Genomic DNA, 18184 nt, shown 5'->3' on the forward strand with positions numbered 1-18184 from the left:
ACATTACGTTGATTTTTTTTAATAAACTTTTAATACTGATAAATATATTAGATATGAAAATGGAAAGTGGCATTTATCTTTGTGGTGAATCAGATCAACATCTCTCGGCAACACACACGAGATTTTAACAGAAGTTAGTTTGTATACAGGTAAGACTGAGTGACACCGGTGACTTGAGCTGTACCTCACCTTGCCGCCGCCCCCCACAACACCAACAGTCCATGTCGTAGGTTTTACCATTAACATTCCTCACTCGCTGCTAGAGGGAGGTGAGGAGGCTCGAGTGTCAAGTGAATACAACAACCACAAGGTCCTCCTCCGACCAGTCTCCTTTCCTCTATTGGTGAGAGACGCGTTCCCCTGCCTTGAACTCTCTCCTTGATACTGGCTGATGCGAGTCCCCGAACACAGTCTTCCCCCATATTGTCTGTGGTTCGATACAGCCGCTCAATCAATTCCCCCCCAAAAATCACCCAGCTCATCCTCACCTCTACCCCAAAATCCCTTAAACCCACCCATAGCTTCTCCCCCAAGGACTCAAACTTATTTAATCATTCAGTATAGGGCAGGGAAACATGTTCGGGGTGACGTCATCGAATTCGTGAAAAAGAGCTGAAGAAAAATGAGGAGGAGAGCAAAAAGTAAGGTAGAAGGCATCAAACACGCCGCCACACTCACCCCGGTACTAGACGCACCCTGGCTGCCAGCTTGGGTTTAGCTCCACGGGTCCGCCTGTAATAAAAAATAAATAAATACAATAAGATAAACATTCATACCTCCTCTTTAACACAAATCAGGAACACTCTTTATGCAACTTAGTCTGGTGCAATGAAAAAACTGAATTTATAATCCACAATGACCTTAAACACAAATTCATGTGATAAATAGGTAAAAAAAAGGAACTACGGGATCATGTTCAACGAGGCGATGTCGTGAGTCATACAATTAAAGAAAATGTATATCGAGCAACTAGAGAAAACGTGCACGACGGGATACTAATCTGAGATGTGATTAAGCTTTATTTACACAAATAAACTAGCTACGTCATGTGACCAAAGACATACTAAATACGTTGCACTGGTGAATGTTGGCCTGGGAACACACACACACACACACACACACACACAACATACATACACAAATATTTCTAAGACGTGGTTTAAAAAACACACAGAAGCGTCATAACTCGCCATCAGTATTACCACACACGGACTTTAGGAACCCGAGGCAAATATAAGAATGCCTAGCCGAGGATGAGTCGGTGTACCTGAGGGAGGGAATGAGCTTGATAGATAGACAGACAGGTGAGGGTTTACAAGGTAGATGGATGGAGGGCGCGGCTCAGCGACGGCCTGGCGCCTAGCCTAGCCTTTACCTCCCTCACTCCTCACTCACTCACGTTCATTTTTCAACGTCCCTCTAGGAGTCTCACTTGTACATTAACATTGGTAAATAACTTAACATTTCTACTTTAAATATAACCAATAACTTTGGAACTGGCTGAAATACACTGACCTCAACAGCTCAGTGTACTATACCTTAACAGTCAGGTATAATATAAGTTAAATCCAACATCATTACAACTTTATTATCAATTAAGCAACCTTGACGCCGCCGTGTTCTTGGCGCGCGCTTTACAACTATCATTATAAATAACCTCAATCATAAATACCAATCTGATAACTGTGTGGCTATCATGACGTCACTGGACCGAAAGCCAAAGTGTCATTAGCAGTGACGTCACCACTGTACTCCCTCCCCCATCGTTGTCATCACCACACGTAACCAGATTCCGGTGAACTTTCTGTACATACACATTTATATCTTGGTTCATTCGTCACCTCCCGTCAGAGTTAACTGTCCCTTACACACAGATCATAGGTTAACCCGTCCACACGCAGCAGAGGTGAGGATGCATGTAAGTGACCAAACATTCTAAGAAACACACCGACCAAGACTAAAGAATGCACCGAGGTATTCAGTTTCAACACCGGAGCATGATGATGTTGCCCCGCCATCACGGTGATAATATTCCGGGTATTTCCTCGCGGGGCACGAGGAAGAAAAAAACAGAAGTAGAATATTCGGCCATAAACTGGCTGGTGACAATGTAAACAACTCATATCCTCGGTGTAGTAAAAATAAATAAAACAAATACAATCAAGATTAAACCTTCTCCAATTTATCTCGCATTAGAATTAAACCCTCTAACGCTTACCTAACCTAACCTAACTCCACAGGTCGAGATAAGATATTTGACCAGGTGAACAGAATGGGCGGGTAGGGGGTATAATCCTCAGGTGATCCAACCCAGTGGGATGAATGGCGGCAGGAGAGGTGTGGGACAGCATCTACCGTCATCAAGGGACACACTGCTACCTAGTAGAGGAACTACGATGTACAAAGGGATTTTTTTGTGGGATTTTCTCCACTATTTTAACCTGGTGAAAAAACTGTCCCCTGGGGATTGTCTGGAGGGATTACCACCACAGATGATTTACTCCACTCCCACCTGTAATGTACTCTTGTTTCCTGCCACAGCTAATGGAGGTGTACACACACACCGTAAGGTAGTAACAGGTAAGGTGAACTGGGCACCTGGTGCGGCTTATCACTCGCCAGTGTTAATAAAAACCTCCCAGGTACTGTACTGAAGGAGGGTCAGGTAGAGACGCCCACTATACTTAGCTTGGCACCACACCTCACCTGCCACCCCTCACTACTACCATAAGAGAACACCACTACAGACAAACTTAACCCTGGCGTATATGTTCGTCTGGCGCAGTTTACCTTATCATATATCGCACCTACCTCCATAAAACACCAATGCAAACAGAGGGCGAGCGTACGTTCGTCTGGCGTTCCACCTGGCCCTTCACTTTACTACCTAGGAACACAGGTAGCACTGTATTAGAAAGGTGCAACACTACACGACGAGGCAGATCAGCGCGGAGGTTTGACACGCCATAACAACCACCACCACTGTTTAGTCTGATGATAGAGGGCGGTCATAAAGTAAACGTCAAGGTCACTCACACACACACACACACACACACCTTCTCCCCACCCAGTTATTATTATATATCATATTTGTATCACTTATGTTTCTTGTATGTTATTTGTCAAACAAGTGACCCATTCCCCAATTATGAAACGGTATATTTTCAACCTTCTGGCTGCCATGCTCTTTCAATAAACCGTTAATTATTATTATTACACACACACACACACACACACACGGGATTGTGCTGGGACCTTAAGAGTCTACACACTCAACCAAGAGCTTTAAAATGCCTACACACACAGTCAACCAGCAGGACCCATGGACGTGGAGCACCAATCACAGACACATACACCTGCCCCGACTCACTGACGTACTGTACGAGCTTAAAATATTCAAATAATAAAGACGCTGTAGTCTCTTATGACCACAGACCTAACGTAACTACTACTATTACCACGTCTTAATTGTGTAAAATGACTAAACGAAGCGTAAAATAAAAATATTGTATGTCGGCTCTCTTCCCCCGTTGTTCTCACCAAGAGTGGGTAGTGGTAGGCGGGGAGGTGTAGTGGTGGTGGTGGTGACGACAGGAGAGGTTCTGATCTGTTGTGGGAAGGGGAAGAGAAGAAGGGACGGGAACGGACAGTGGAGGGGAGGTAGTGTTAGGTAAAGTAGAAAGGGAGGATGGGAAAGGGGTCGGGGGAGGGAGCGTGAAGGTGTGGACACGATGGAGGGATGTGACGATGTGGGGGGGAGGGGGAGGGGAGGAAAGAAAGGAAAGGAGAATAAGTAGAGGTTAGGAAGGAATCAAGGACGTGTATGGAGAAGGAAGAAGGAAGAGACAAGGCAGACGGGGTAAGGGGCTGGGCGTGAGATACTCCGCCATCACTTGTGTGGGATTTACTATAATGCTCCTCCCGCACCCGGAGACTTGTGGGCCACGCGTTGAGGGGGACGGTCTCCTAGTCCTCGTAGACTTTTCCGGCCCCTAGTAGTCCCCTGGCCTCCCAATGTTCTCCCTGACCTCTGGAATTTTAAAACTTCATAGGTTAAATTCCCCCATAAAACACGAAGTTCAAAACAATACATACGATAAAATATTGTTTTCAAAATGGTGCCAAAATTACACCAAGTCTACAGTTTAATACACACGTTCTCTTAAATTAAACTTACGGATTTTTTGGAGAACCAGAGCGAGACACGAGAGTCCTATAGGCACGCTACACCATGCGTCAAACACATTCCACTACATCGCGTGCCATCTTTTTCGCTTCATTGTCTACTTTTGCCCGCACGAAAAAAGAAAATAACAAGACATATAAATGTTTGGCGTGCCTCCGTGAGCGGCTCCGCGACGAGGTAAAAACATTTGCCAGCCTCGCTATGTTTACACGAGTAGAGGGCCAGGAGGAGCTTGGGGGTAGGTACAGAGGAGAGGGCTTGTGGCAGCGTGGGGGTTGGTACAGTAGGTAGTTATATAGTTCCGGGGTGGACTCTCTCGGCTTTCTTCCAGGTCATTTTATATCGATACAAACACAAGTAGCTACATCATGTGGTCTCTGAAGCCTCCAGGAGATCCTTACCTTAATGCACACAAATTAACCCTCATTAAATATGTACATACACAGGTAATATAGGTAGACACAAAGAGGTGCGGTGACCCAGTGGATACAATGCTCGCCTCTTGCTCTAAGGGTCTGTACTCGATTCCCGGACACTCCAAGCTCACCCAGCATTAAACAGGGACCTAAGTTTACATGGACAGTCATGCCAGCGAGACCCACTTTCACATAAATAAATACACTTTAAGAGGAGTTACACCTGTCAGTATCCGTGCAACTATAAATAAATACCACATACACTAACTTATTTCAGCCATAATACATCATACAGGCACCTGGCAGCCATACAATGAGAAGGTTTTGATCAAGAATTACAAAACAAAAATCAAATGAAGAGTCACCGCCCAGCCCAAGGTGTGAGGCAGGGTTAAAATGCATTACTATTTGTTGAGGTTACTGTCCACAGCTCCCGGACACACACACACACACACACACACACACACGGGCAGACGGAAATCATGCATTCTTACAACTCCCACACTCCTTCCTTCCTGCCTGTGCACCTGGTTGTCATGAGGCCGTGTTATGTACTGTACCACGCCGCCACACCTATACTGTACCACGCCGCCACACCTGCCAGCCACGCCGCCACCTATACTGTACCACGCCGCGCCACACCTGCTGTACCACGCCCGCCACACCTGCTGTACACCGCCACACCTATACTGTACATCAGGAGAAAATAGCCGGCTGGCTCTCCTGACCATAAGAACCCACACTTCCCATCAACCATAGCACTATTACTGCCCATCAACCATAACACCTGCCCATCAACCATAACACTATTACTGCCCATCAACCATAACACTATTACTGCCCATCAACCATAACACTATTACTGCCCATCAGCCATAACACTATTACGCCCATCAACCATAAGCTTATTACTGCCCATCAACCATAACACTATTACTGCCCATCAACCATAACACTATTACCCATCAACCATAACGCTATTACTGCCCATCAACCATAACGCTATTACTGCCCATCAACCATAACGCTATTACTGCCCATCAACCATAACGCTAATGCGCATCAACCATAACGCTATTACTGCCATCAACCATAACTATTACTGCCCATCAACCATAACACTATTACTGCCCATCAACCATAACACTATTACTGCCCAGCCATAACACTATTACTGCCCATCAACCATAACGCACTCTTACTGCCCATCAACCATAACACTCTTACTGCCCATCAACCATAACACTCTTACTGCCCATCAACCATAGCAACACTATTGCACCTTACATCAACCATAACACTATTACTGCCCATCAACCATAACACTATTACTGCCCATCAACCATAACACTCTTACTGCCCATCAACCATAACACTATTACTGCCCATCAACCATAACACTCTTACTGCCCATCAACCATAACACTATTACTGCCCATCAACCATAACACTATTACTGCCCATCAACCATAACACTCTTACTGCCCATCAACCATAACACTATTACTGCCCATCAACCATAACACTATTACTGCCCATCAACCATAACACTATTACTGCCCATCAACCATAACACTATTACTGCCCATCAACCATAACACTATTACTGCCCATCAACCATAACACTATTACCTTATCCAACCATGGCTTACTATTACTGCCCATCAACCATAACACTATTGCTAGCCCATCAGCCATAACACTATTACTGCCCATCAGCCATAACACTATTACCTTGCATCAACCATATAACCTCTTACTGCCCATCAACCATAACACTATTACTTCCCATCAGCCACTAACGCACTCTTACTGCCCATCAACCATAACACTATTACGCCCATCAGCCTGACTTACTATTGCAACATCAACCATAACACTATTACTGCCCATCAACCATAACACTATTACTGCCCATCAACCATAACACTATTACTGCCCATCCAACCATAACACTATTACTGCCATCAGCCACTTAACACTATTACTGCCCATCAGCCATAACACTCTTACTGCTTGCATCAACCATAACACTCTTGCAACGTAAGCTTCATAACACTATTACTGCCCATCAACCATAACACTATTTACTGCCCATCAACCACAACACTATTGCACAGCACATCAGCCATAACACTATTACCTTATCAACCATAACACTATTGCTGCCCATCAGCCATAGCACTATTACTGTACATCAGCCGCCAACACTATTACTGCCCATCAACCATAACACTCTTGCCATCAACCATAACACTCTTACTGCTTGCATCAACCACTTAACACTATTACTGCCCATCAACCATAACATATTACTGCCCATCAACCATAACACTGTACTGCCCATCAACCATAACACTAATACCTTGCATCAACCATAACACTATTACTGCCATCAACCATAACACTATTGCACCTTGCATCAACCATAACACTATTACTGCCCATCAACCATAACACTATTACTTTTGCCCATCAACCATCGAATTTCAAGTCAATCACACGAGTGGTTCTGAAAGAAAGAAAATAGTCCAGAATACATTACCTGGACCTGAACAACAGACAGACAGTTTCTGCCCATATCCACACAGCCATCCGTTGACATGGCTGCGGGAAAAAAAGGGGCAATACATAAACAATAATAAATACAAACTAGAAAAAGGAATGTGAAGAGGGGAGGGAGAAAGTGGCCGGTGGAGAAGGAGGAAAGTGGCCAGTGGAGGAGGCCGGTGGAGGAGGAGGAAGTGGCCGGTGGAGGAAGTGGCCGGTGGAGGAGGAAGTGGCCGGTGGAGGAGGAGGTGGCAGGAGGAAGTGGCCGGTGGAGGAGGAAGAAGTGGCCGGTGGAGGAAGTGGCTGCTGGAGGAGGAGAAGCCCGACACAAGAGACACGAAGTGAGAAGAATGAGAGGAAGAAAGGAGATAAGACTCACAAAGGGAAGACAAACACTGATGAAAGGGAAGATAAAGGAGAGGAGCCCTGGAGAGACGCGGCCGTGGTGAGAGAAGCAAATGGACACTGGAGGGGGCGCTGACGGGAGGAAGGGGCCATACAAGAGGGAGGTGAAGGATGCGGGGGTCGTGAAAGTGTGTGTGTGTGTGTAGGATCAAAGAGGGTGAGTGGAGTGGGTGTGAAGGAGGTGGGTTGAGTGAGGCATGGGTGAGGGGAGGGAGGGAAGGAGGAGAAGGGGAGGAAGGAGAAGAAGGAGGAAGGAGAGGGAGGAAGGAGAGAAAGAAGGAGGGGAAGGAGAAGGGAGGGAGAAGGAGGGAGAAGGGAGGGAAGGAGAAGAAGGGAAGGAGAGAAGGGAGGAAGAGAGAAAGAAGGGAGGAAGGAAGGGAGGGAGGAGGAAGGGGGGAGGAAGGAGGGAGGAGGAGACAGGGGAGGGGGGCTGTTGGGAAAAGACAAATGGGAAGCAGTACGCCTCATAAGGTCTGGTAGGTCGGCAGCTTAAGTGGGGCCGCCCGCCCGTGCCAGGTCCTCCTCACCACCACTACTTCTCTTGGACTGTTCGGTGTTCTTTATGGTCTCTTTTCTGGGTGTTCTATGTTCTTCAGCTATCCTGACTGTCGTCGTCTTTTGTAGGGCGCACACACACACACACACACACACACACACACACACACACACACATATAATCCCCTGACTGTGTTCTTTTTATCCCCCCTTGTCTGTCTTGTTTCCTTGCCCGGACAGGTTATCTCATTCACATCCTGGAGATGCATTAATGTGAGGGAGAGAGATGTATGGAGGGCAGAACCAGTGTTTTTGAAGGGGGAGCACGGAAGGGGTGGACCGAGAGAGAGAACGAGAGAGAGAGAGGTCTTAGACGGGGAAGGGGCAACTGGTGGTCTGGAGGTGTGGGTGGTCACGGGACAGGAGATCCATTGTTTTAGACGGGGGGAGCAGCTGGGGATGAGGAGGAGGGACGGGGACGGTTTTCGGGAAGGAAGGTGAGAATCGGGGACGGGGGAAAAGGGTGAGTGAGACGGATTGGAGACTTGGGGTGACGGTGATGGGACAGGAGAACCAGTGCTAATGATGGAAGGGATGTGGCTACAGCAGAGGCAGGAACAACGTCATTACCACCACCAGAGGGCACCAAGTTACCCCACAAACACGTCCTCCTCTCCCAGCCGACGTCGTGTAATCCCAAGACTCGACCCTGGTCATTACTTTCCGAGTTGCTTAAGCCGCTGCCTAATGTTCCCTGCCGGAGCTAAGCGAACACTAAGGCGTCTCATTATCTGGAGATATACAAGGGTGGGGTGGACGGGGGAACAGGGATGTGTGAAATTTGTAATCTGTGGCGGTAGAAGTTGACAGATCTCCAGAAGCCAAAGGTAGAAGCAACAGTTTAGGTTAGTGAAATCTAAGTTTTGGCTTTACCTAATACAACATGGTGTTATGTTCCCGTATGCTGCATTATGGTCTGTTATGTTACACTACGTTACATGTACTGCCACGTCACGTTACCACACACTCACTGCAGCTGCGTCATTTGTCAAGCAATTACCTCAGAAACACGTGTCATTCCCAGGTGTTGTGTTGCAATTGCAGGTGTCCCCCACAACGACATGTCTCAAGCCTGTAGGTGTCGGTCTGTCAGTATAGTAGGTAATGCAAATTTCTCTTTACTGTCCACTGAAGACGAGGACACGCTAAGCCGGGTGACCATGAAGCTCCCTGCACGTCCCCTTGAGTCTCTCGGTCAGGTGATGATCCACTGCTTGTGTTCGTCTTGCTCAATTTATGGTCTGGTGTTTGTGCTGTCCTGTTACATCAATAGACCAGTCGGTGCTTGATGTCTGTCAGAAGATACATCACGGCTTGTGCTTGTCTTGCTCAATTTATGGTGTCGTATTTGTGCTGTTGAAAACTGATAGACTTGTCAGTGTCTAACGTCTCGGTCTACTAATAATCTAGTGTTTGTGCTGTCAATCCCGTCACGGTCTAGTGCTTGATGTATTACTCAACTGATAAACCAGACAGTGCTTGTGCCTGTCCTAACGATGCTTCCTGCCTAGAACTATGAGGATGAACCTGTGCTTGATGTCTTGCTCGAGTGATGGTCCAATGCTTGTGTTGTCGTGCTAAATTAATGGACCAATAAATGCTTGTGTCTACCGTGATGATGCTTGCTTGCTGCGGTCTTGATGGGGAAGCAGTCACAAGCGTGTGAGGGAGGGGAAGCAAAAGTGTGTGGTGTGTGTGTGTGTGTGTGTGTGTGTGAGGGAGTGCGTGTGTGTGTGGGGGAAGAGGTGTGTGGGGGGAGGGCAATGTGTGTGTGGGGGAGGGGGGACAATATGATAAACACTGATGAAGGTATCACAACCACTGCTCTATAATAATTCTTCTGGCTAAGTTCGGGGCATGTTGGGGTCAACGGCGATGCGGCTCCAGGTATTGCGTCTCAGTGTGTGTGTGTGTGTGTGTGTGTGTGTGTATGTATTCGTCAGCGTGTTGGTGTTTCGCGTCCTTGGCCTTAAGAAATAATCCAGGGCTTTTAACACTTGGGAGACGGGCCCAAGGTTCTTCAGGCTGGTGACACTAAGTAGACATAATATTTGTGTGCATGCGTGTGTGTGTGTGTGTGTGTGTGTGTGTGTGTGTGTGTGTGTGTGCATGGGTGCGTGTATGGGTGCGTGTATGTGTTCTATTTGGTTACACACTATCTTTCATTACCTTTAAATCATTCTGTGACCTCTCTCTCTCTCTCGAATGTTACAGCGGTTTCCCCAGGTTGTGACAATGTTATGCCAACACCTGCCCCATGACCACAACACAACACAGCCCCTTACCTACACAACACCCAAGCTTCTCGCTCTCCCCCTAGATTTGTTTTTATTTCTCTTCCACACGAGACACAGACAGAGACGCACACTGACAGACCAAGACGCACACCCTGTCTCGCACTATACCTTAATATCTTTGTCTCTCTACTTACATATCTTTCTGTCAATCCATATCTGTCTCATTGTTCAATCTCTGTATTAGTGTTCCATCTGTCTGTCTGTCTCCTCACCTACACAGCTGTCTGTCAAAATATAGTGGAGGAATTTACCTTGTCTTGTGGTCCCAGAGAAACACTATTTCCCGGTTTGGAAACTCGACAACAATAATAACAGCAATAATTTAAATAATAAAAATAAATAACAATAATAATAATAATGAGTACACCGAATAATAATAATAATAATAATACCAGAATTAATATTTATAATAATAATAATAATAATAATAATAATAATAATACCAGAATTAACATTTATAATAACAGCCTAAAAAGTCAATTAGAAACTTTTACGGAGGTCTAGATCCCGGCGAACAATCCAAGTAAACACAACCTAGCGAACAAAAACCTCCAACAAGGGGAGCGGGGGAAGTAATATAATATTTATGGTGCCCAGGACAAAAAGAGGCTAGCTAGTTGGTGCCAGACCTCCGGACGTCAGCTGGGGGCAGGTTCATTACTCTCTCCCTAAGGCACTGGTCTCATTTGCCGAGACACGCAGTGACGCTATACACTACAGATAGACGAACACGTACTCTTAACAAATAATACCCAAGCATCAAGTTAAGGTATACAACACTACATACAGGTCATACGCTATCAGCCAAGGTCAACAGCATGTGCTACTCACTCGAGATAAAATCAACCATTATGTTAAAACTCGGCTTACAGGAACACTTGTCAGCTGCATGTTAGAGGTCAACCTGGGGTAGCTACATGTCGTAAACTGCTGAACGAGTTGTCAACTATCACCCTGGAGGTCACGAGATCAACATACAGGATACATAACAGGAAATACACATACAGGATATATAAGCTAGAGATATACATAGAAGATATATAACAGGATACACATATACTGGAGACATGACATCCCGCACACGTCCCCAGTCCTCACCTCCAGTAAAGACAATGTATCACAATAACAACACACACACACACACAGGGCGACTGCCTTCCTGAAAATAAAACGCCTTGGATATCTTGACAGGCTGAAGGCTTTGGGACTGACAGCTGTTCAAACCAGACCAGACAGCCCACACGAGATACAATCAAAATTTGTTAGATCCGGCTTTCTTTTTTTTCACATTCTCAAAGATTACGCTAAAAAGTGGTCAGTTTCAAGCTTATCTACTCAGAACAGATGGAAATTTATTATTATTTGTTTTATTTACAGACGTGTGGATTAAACCTTAAAACAATTATAAGGTAGAATGGAGGAGCAGTATAAACCCCAGGGCTCTCCTCTTGCCGACTAATCCACGACTGGACGTGGTGACCAATAAATAAACACACCCCGATGAGAATAAGCTTTTAACGGCATACTAAGTCTACCCTTTGTTGAATCGACTTAGTGTGCGCCATTGGTTGTGTAATTATACTGTCTATATATGCATGCTAAACCAATGTGGCTTTGTATGAGTATTTTTATTGAATATCTGTCAAATTAGCAGCGCCGTGGTGTTTATGGTTAACCTTACGAGATTTTTTTTACCATTTTAAAAACCAAATTGCAAGGCCTATTGATAGTTAAGGGTCATCATCCTGTTGCATCTCACTCACTCACCGCTTGACAGCTGGTCAGGACGTGGCACCAGCTGATTGTGGCAGTGATGAAGAGGTGAGAAGTCGTCAACAGTCACCACTACACCGTCCAGTCACACGTGCACCAACACTACTCTCCGATAATCACGTGTAGGGTCGTTGTGTTGGTCAAACTCCTCAGAAGAAAATGTTCGGTATATTTTATCAGTATTTTATCAACGACACGTTAGTTTGATAATTTGTCTCATTACAGTGAAAAAATGTAACAAGTTAATAATCGACTTCAAATGACATATCATCTACCAGTACAATGTCTTACACTCGGCAGTTAATCGTGTATTAATGGATTGAGTTTGTCTTGTGTTGTAGCGCGACTACAGTGACGAAAACACTCCCTCAAGAGCAAAATACTCCACCCCTCTCTCTAGCCAACGCGGTACTGAGCCTGAGGCGCCTGAACACATGGCTATATGCCCTGCCCTCCCCTCTGTTGCAGCTGCTCCCCTCCCCCTCCCACGAGGCTCCCTCTGTCCTACCCTTCTTTATTACTTACACTCATTTCCTGGTAGGATTATTCTTTCCCAACATGGTATTATGGCAGTTTTAACCTCATTCTGCAATTTACCAGGAAGAAATTGACATGAGACTAGAGAAATGCGCGGTGGACGTTCTGGTGGTCACCCGACATGAATAACATTCTTAGTCGATCATCCAAGCACGCGGGTTACTCATTGACAATTTAGTCACGTACTGACGCGGAGGTCCTGTAATCCCCCCCCCCCCTCCCCCCAACCTTAAAAAAAAATCACGCAGGAAAATCTTCCAATATGACTAATGTTGGTTAAGTACACAGCACAACAAGAAGCTATTTATTTTCGACGATTTTTGCTTGAAACTGCAACCGTATTATTTATATTTTGTTTCAGCTGGTCATTATGCCCAAATCTATTTATTACGGTATTTCATAAGGAATAAATGACACTGACTTTTGGTATACAAACAAAAAGTGCAAGGCGACAACCTTTAAGTCATCAAAACAAGTTACCTGAAACGATGAAGATAATGTGGAAGATAATTAAACATTTTGAGCTGTCCTGTTAAACCAAAAGCAATAAATATTGATTCTTGCAGCATGTTTACACCTTGCGTGACACAAGTACAGACATTACACCTCGCGTGACACAAGTAGACATTACATCTCGCGTGACACAAGTACAGACATTACACCTCGCGTGACACAAGTAGACATTACACCTCGCGTGACACAAGTACAGACATTACACCTCGCGTGACACAAGTAGACATTACATCTCGCGTGACACAAGTACAGACATTACACCGTGGAAATTACACACACCGCGTGACACAAGTACACATTACACCTCGCGTGACACAAGTACAGACACACCCGCGTGACTAAGTACAGACATTACACCCTGCGTGACACAAGCAGACACACCCCGCGTGACAAGTACAGACATTACACGCGACACAAGTACAGACGTGCGTGACACAAGTGCAGACGTTACACCCGCGTGACACAAGTGCAGACATTACACCCTGCGTGACACAAGTGCAGACATTACACCCCGCGTGACAAGTATGAACATTACACCTCGTGACAAGTACAGACATTACACCTGACGCAGACATTACACTCGCGTGACACAAGTAGATATTACACCCCGCGTGACACAGTACAGACATTACACCTCGCGTGACACAAGAGACATTAGCACATTACGCGGACCACTCATACAGACATTACACCTCGCGTGACACAAGTAGACATTACACCTGACACACAAGTACAGACATTACACCCCGCGTGACACACACAGTACAGACATTACACCTCGCGTGACACAAGTACAGACATTACACCTGACACAAGTAGACATTACACCTCGTGACACAAGTACAGACATTACACCTCGCGTGACACAAGTACAGACATTACACCCCGCGTGACACAAGTGCAGACATTACACCTCGCGTGACACAAGTACACTTATTGGTAAACTCGAACGCACTTGACAATACTGTAGACCTGCCAAGACAATATACTGTAAATATTATAAATAGGCCTTAATTAGTTGAATGAATGACATTCAAAACAATTATAATAAAAATATACACATTTAAACACCATTAATAATAAAATATGTACTATAAATTGGCGTAATTGTTTAAATGAATACATAATTACGTAATGTGAAAATATGTAAAATAGTGCTTACACAAACACACACACACACGCGCACACACACACGCGCGCACACACACACACACACTCACACTAAGGAAACTTGGCCCAGCTAGAACATGACAAGGTTAGTCAGTCAGCGGCTGTACCAAGGCTGAACCTGTTGACGTCACCAGTTCTCGAGTTATGGAACATACAAACACACACACGGCATCTGGGGGATGGTAGGGAAATAATAACCTTGTTAGTAAAGTTCAGTACAAAAATATATTATTAATTCAGGAAAGATCAGTCAAAGACCCATACCTATACAACACAGGTGAAGTAAAACTTATCTGGGTGACAAACAAAACACTGGTCAGCCTCCACACACAGTCATGGAATCAGTCAACCCAAGTTAATACTACAACCAAAACAAGAGTTTAGATAATGCTCTCCCATGTGTGTACCTCCCCTGCCTCATCCCAGAATGGTAAATATTCACTAACTGCGGTACACGTCACGATAATATATAAACAGCTGCTCGACCATAAACACAGGAATATCCTCCTCCGCCACCCCACCTACTGCCCCTCGACTATATTTTGGTGTTTCTGGTATATTTTAGGTTTACACACATACACAATGACTAGTGGAACCCCTTTGGTACTATCCCAACTGCAGTCTCTCTCTCTCTCTCTCCTCCTTCATGACTGTTACTCCCTCCCCCGTACTGGAGGAGTGCCAGCGGTCATCTGTGGCTCAGTGCCACTACCTCGTCTGGCATCTCTGATTAATATGCTCCTCCACCTGCCCCGTCTCTGTTACTATGGTCACACACCCACACACACGTACACACACACATGTACACGCACACACAATAATATACTCACACACACGCACACACACACATACAATATACACACACATGTACACGCACACACAATAATATACTCACACACACGCACACACACACATATATAGTCTCACACATACACTAACAACACTGCCTTAAATTCCCAAAGATATTTCCCTGTTCATCGGGCATCACTTATTATTGTTTTCGCTGTAACAATACTGGACTGTGCCGTTTACTGTGTGATGTACTTATTTCTGAAACGAGGTTATTATTATTATTAGTAGTAGTAGTAGTAGTATGTGTGTGTGTGTGTGTGTGTGTGTGTGTGTGTGTGTGTGTGTGTGTGTGTGTGTGTGTTTGTTTGCTCCCCACTGCATTAATTGACGTGTCTTCATTCACCCAAGTGTTTATTTTCACTTCTTGGCAAGACACAAACACACACTACACATCTGCAACACACCTGACACCATCTACCCATCTCCACACATCTCAGAGCTATTAAATAACTACAATGTACCCACATCTACTTACAATTTACAAATGTTTACAAATTAGGACATTTACAACTTATTACTATTATTAATGTTTCTAAATTATTAGTATTGCTCCTATTACTATTGTTGTTATGATCGTTGTATTTATTACCATCATCACGTTAAATGGCTCCACTAACTAATAATCACCAATATTATATAACATCGTCCCTACATCTCTCACTCTTGAATCATTAGTAGTGTTATGACCGCCATGCCGTCATAGGGGCCGCAGCTGACCTTATACGGGCAAGGTATGCGAGGCAGCCCAGGAACGTGTGCCGGGGGGGGGGGGTATGGTCTAAACATCCTGGTCCTAGGAGCGGCTGTCACCCTCCCTCCTCCCTCCTCTTATTACGGATAAGCTACCCTCCCTCCCTCCTTCCCTCCACTAACCAACCAACCATCCCTCCATCCCTCCCTCCACCCACCCACCCACTCTCCCTGCCTTCCTTTCTCACTCAAACACGCCCTCATCAAACTTTCACTCCCTTCCTTCCCCTCCACCCCTGTTTCTAAGACCCACACCCACGGTCATACCCCACACCCACAATACTCACACACTAACCTCGCCAGCAACACCGTCTGACCCACGTTAAAGTTTATATAAAATTTTTTGGGGGGTCGTCTCATGCCCCTTGCCCTAACTCCTGCCCCTCGTTTATAGTTTATGCTCACGCTTCACGGTCCATGCTCACGCTTCACGCTCCATGCCCACACGTCCACACTCCTAAGACTTCCCACCAACACCGTCACTTGTGTGGTAATCGGCCAACTCTTTACCTAAACCTTACACCGACGCCCACATTTCCGCCCGCCCACACCATACGCCCACCCTTGCACCCACCTACACACATACCCACCCACTTTACTCACACAGTTCCACATCCTACCTCAGTGTCCACTACCCACCCACCCACCCACACCACACCCCGTCACGCCCACGAGCCAAGAGGGGTGAGGTTGGCGGGCCAGACACTGGAGACGGTAATAAGCTATCATACGAACCACTCATGACCTGGGCACGTTTATTATCCGATGTGCATTCTTGTTTATATCCGGGGCGGGTAGACGGTGTTTATATCCGGGGCGGGTAGACGGTGGTACGGGAGTCTGTCTGTGTCTGTCTGTCCCATTCACTGTTCTCTCTCTCTCTCTCTCTCTCTCTCTCTCTCTCTCTCCATCAACTTTCCTCGGTGTGTCACTCATATTAACATTATTTCCTCCCCTAAAAGGACGTAAAGTTAAATGAATGGAAACGTGAGCCAATAACAACCAGGGTATAAGAGGTGTGGACACGTCAGGGTGAACACGTGGGTCTCGAGTGGCCAGGGCTGTGGTCACCTCTATAAACAGTCATGCTTGTCATCTTGTAGGCACACACACACACACACACACACACACACACACACACACACACACACAGAGCTTGGTGGTGGTCTAATGAAGCAACACAGATAATTTTATTTTATTTTTTTGCTAGTGAGAGATGATTGTGAGGCCAGTGTGTGACACTCGGCTTGGCCACTTGACACATTCAATGAGTCATTAAACTGGACTTTACGGTGAGTCCGTTACTGTGACTGCTGAGCCTGAGTCATTGTCGGAAATAAATTAAACACGTATTTGAAAACAACAATATTAACAGTAAAACTAACAACTACAAACACAAAACCAATAATAATAATAATAATAGCAACAACAATAACACGAAGAACAATAATAACACATGGTAATAACAATAGCAAGAACAACAATAACAAACAACAACAAACACAGTAACCACAACAACAGTCCCCGAAAAACTTAAGTTTTAAAATCTAATCAGATAAACTTTGATTACCTGATAAGATTAAGTTACACGCAGCAAAGACGATAAATATTGTTCCACGTTCACTCCTGTTTTGTTTATATCCTGCTAACAAGGATGGAGGGGATGGATGGATGGATGGATGGATGGATGGATGGATGGATGGACGGACGGACGGGTGAATGCAGAGATACGGACAGACAGATTTATATCAATATACACATTTGCATTTCACTAGCTGGTAAGGGTTTCCTCCGCGTGACATCACTCGCCAAAACAAAACATTTCACGTGTCTAAACATGTCAAGAGGCTCCATCAGCTGACCCTTGTCCACATGTTCAGGGCCACACACACCTGACGACCTTCCTAGGCGAGACCCTGAGAACGACGGACCCATTGCAGGGGGGGTCCTAATGAGTCCCTGAACTATTAAAGGCTGTAGAGTACTGTACTATCCCGGCTACAAATTCTCAGATGAGACACAGGTAGGTTCTCTAAGGTTAATTACACCTGTACCTTACCTACCTTGAAGAATACATCCTTGTATACCACAGATGTCACACACACACACCTGTACTTCACCCCACCTGGTGACAAATGCTGCAACCAATCAGCTGGACATACGCACCTGCCCCACACATC

General features: G+C 45.4%; 1 protein-coding gene across 2 annotated transcripts in view; it reads right to left on the minus strand.

Annotated features, from left to right (window-relative positions):
- The window catches only part of LOC121878053, a 92900-nt gene that overhangs the window by 14786 nt on the left and 59930 nt on the right, over positions 1-18184 (minus strand). The window contains exons 1-2 of one of the 2 annotated variants that reach the window (XM_042384016.1): positions 12177-12581; positions 679-732 (exon numbers count right to left, since the gene is read on the minus strand). The gene's annotated coding sequence lies outside the window, so the exon portion shown is untranslated. Of the gene's footprint in view, positions 1-678; positions 733-12176; positions 12582-18184 lie in introns of those variants that run through there. The other variant, XM_042384017.1, reaches the window with a different exon arrangement.

Source organism: Homarus americanus, unplaced genomic scaffold (assembly GCF_018991925.1).
Source record: "Homarus americanus isolate GMGI-L3 unplaced genomic scaffold, GMGI_Hamer_2.0 scaffold45562, whole genome shotgun sequence".
NCBI classification, from domain to species: Eukaryota; Metazoa; Arthropoda; class Malacostraca; order Decapoda; family Nephropidae; genus Homarus; species Homarus americanus.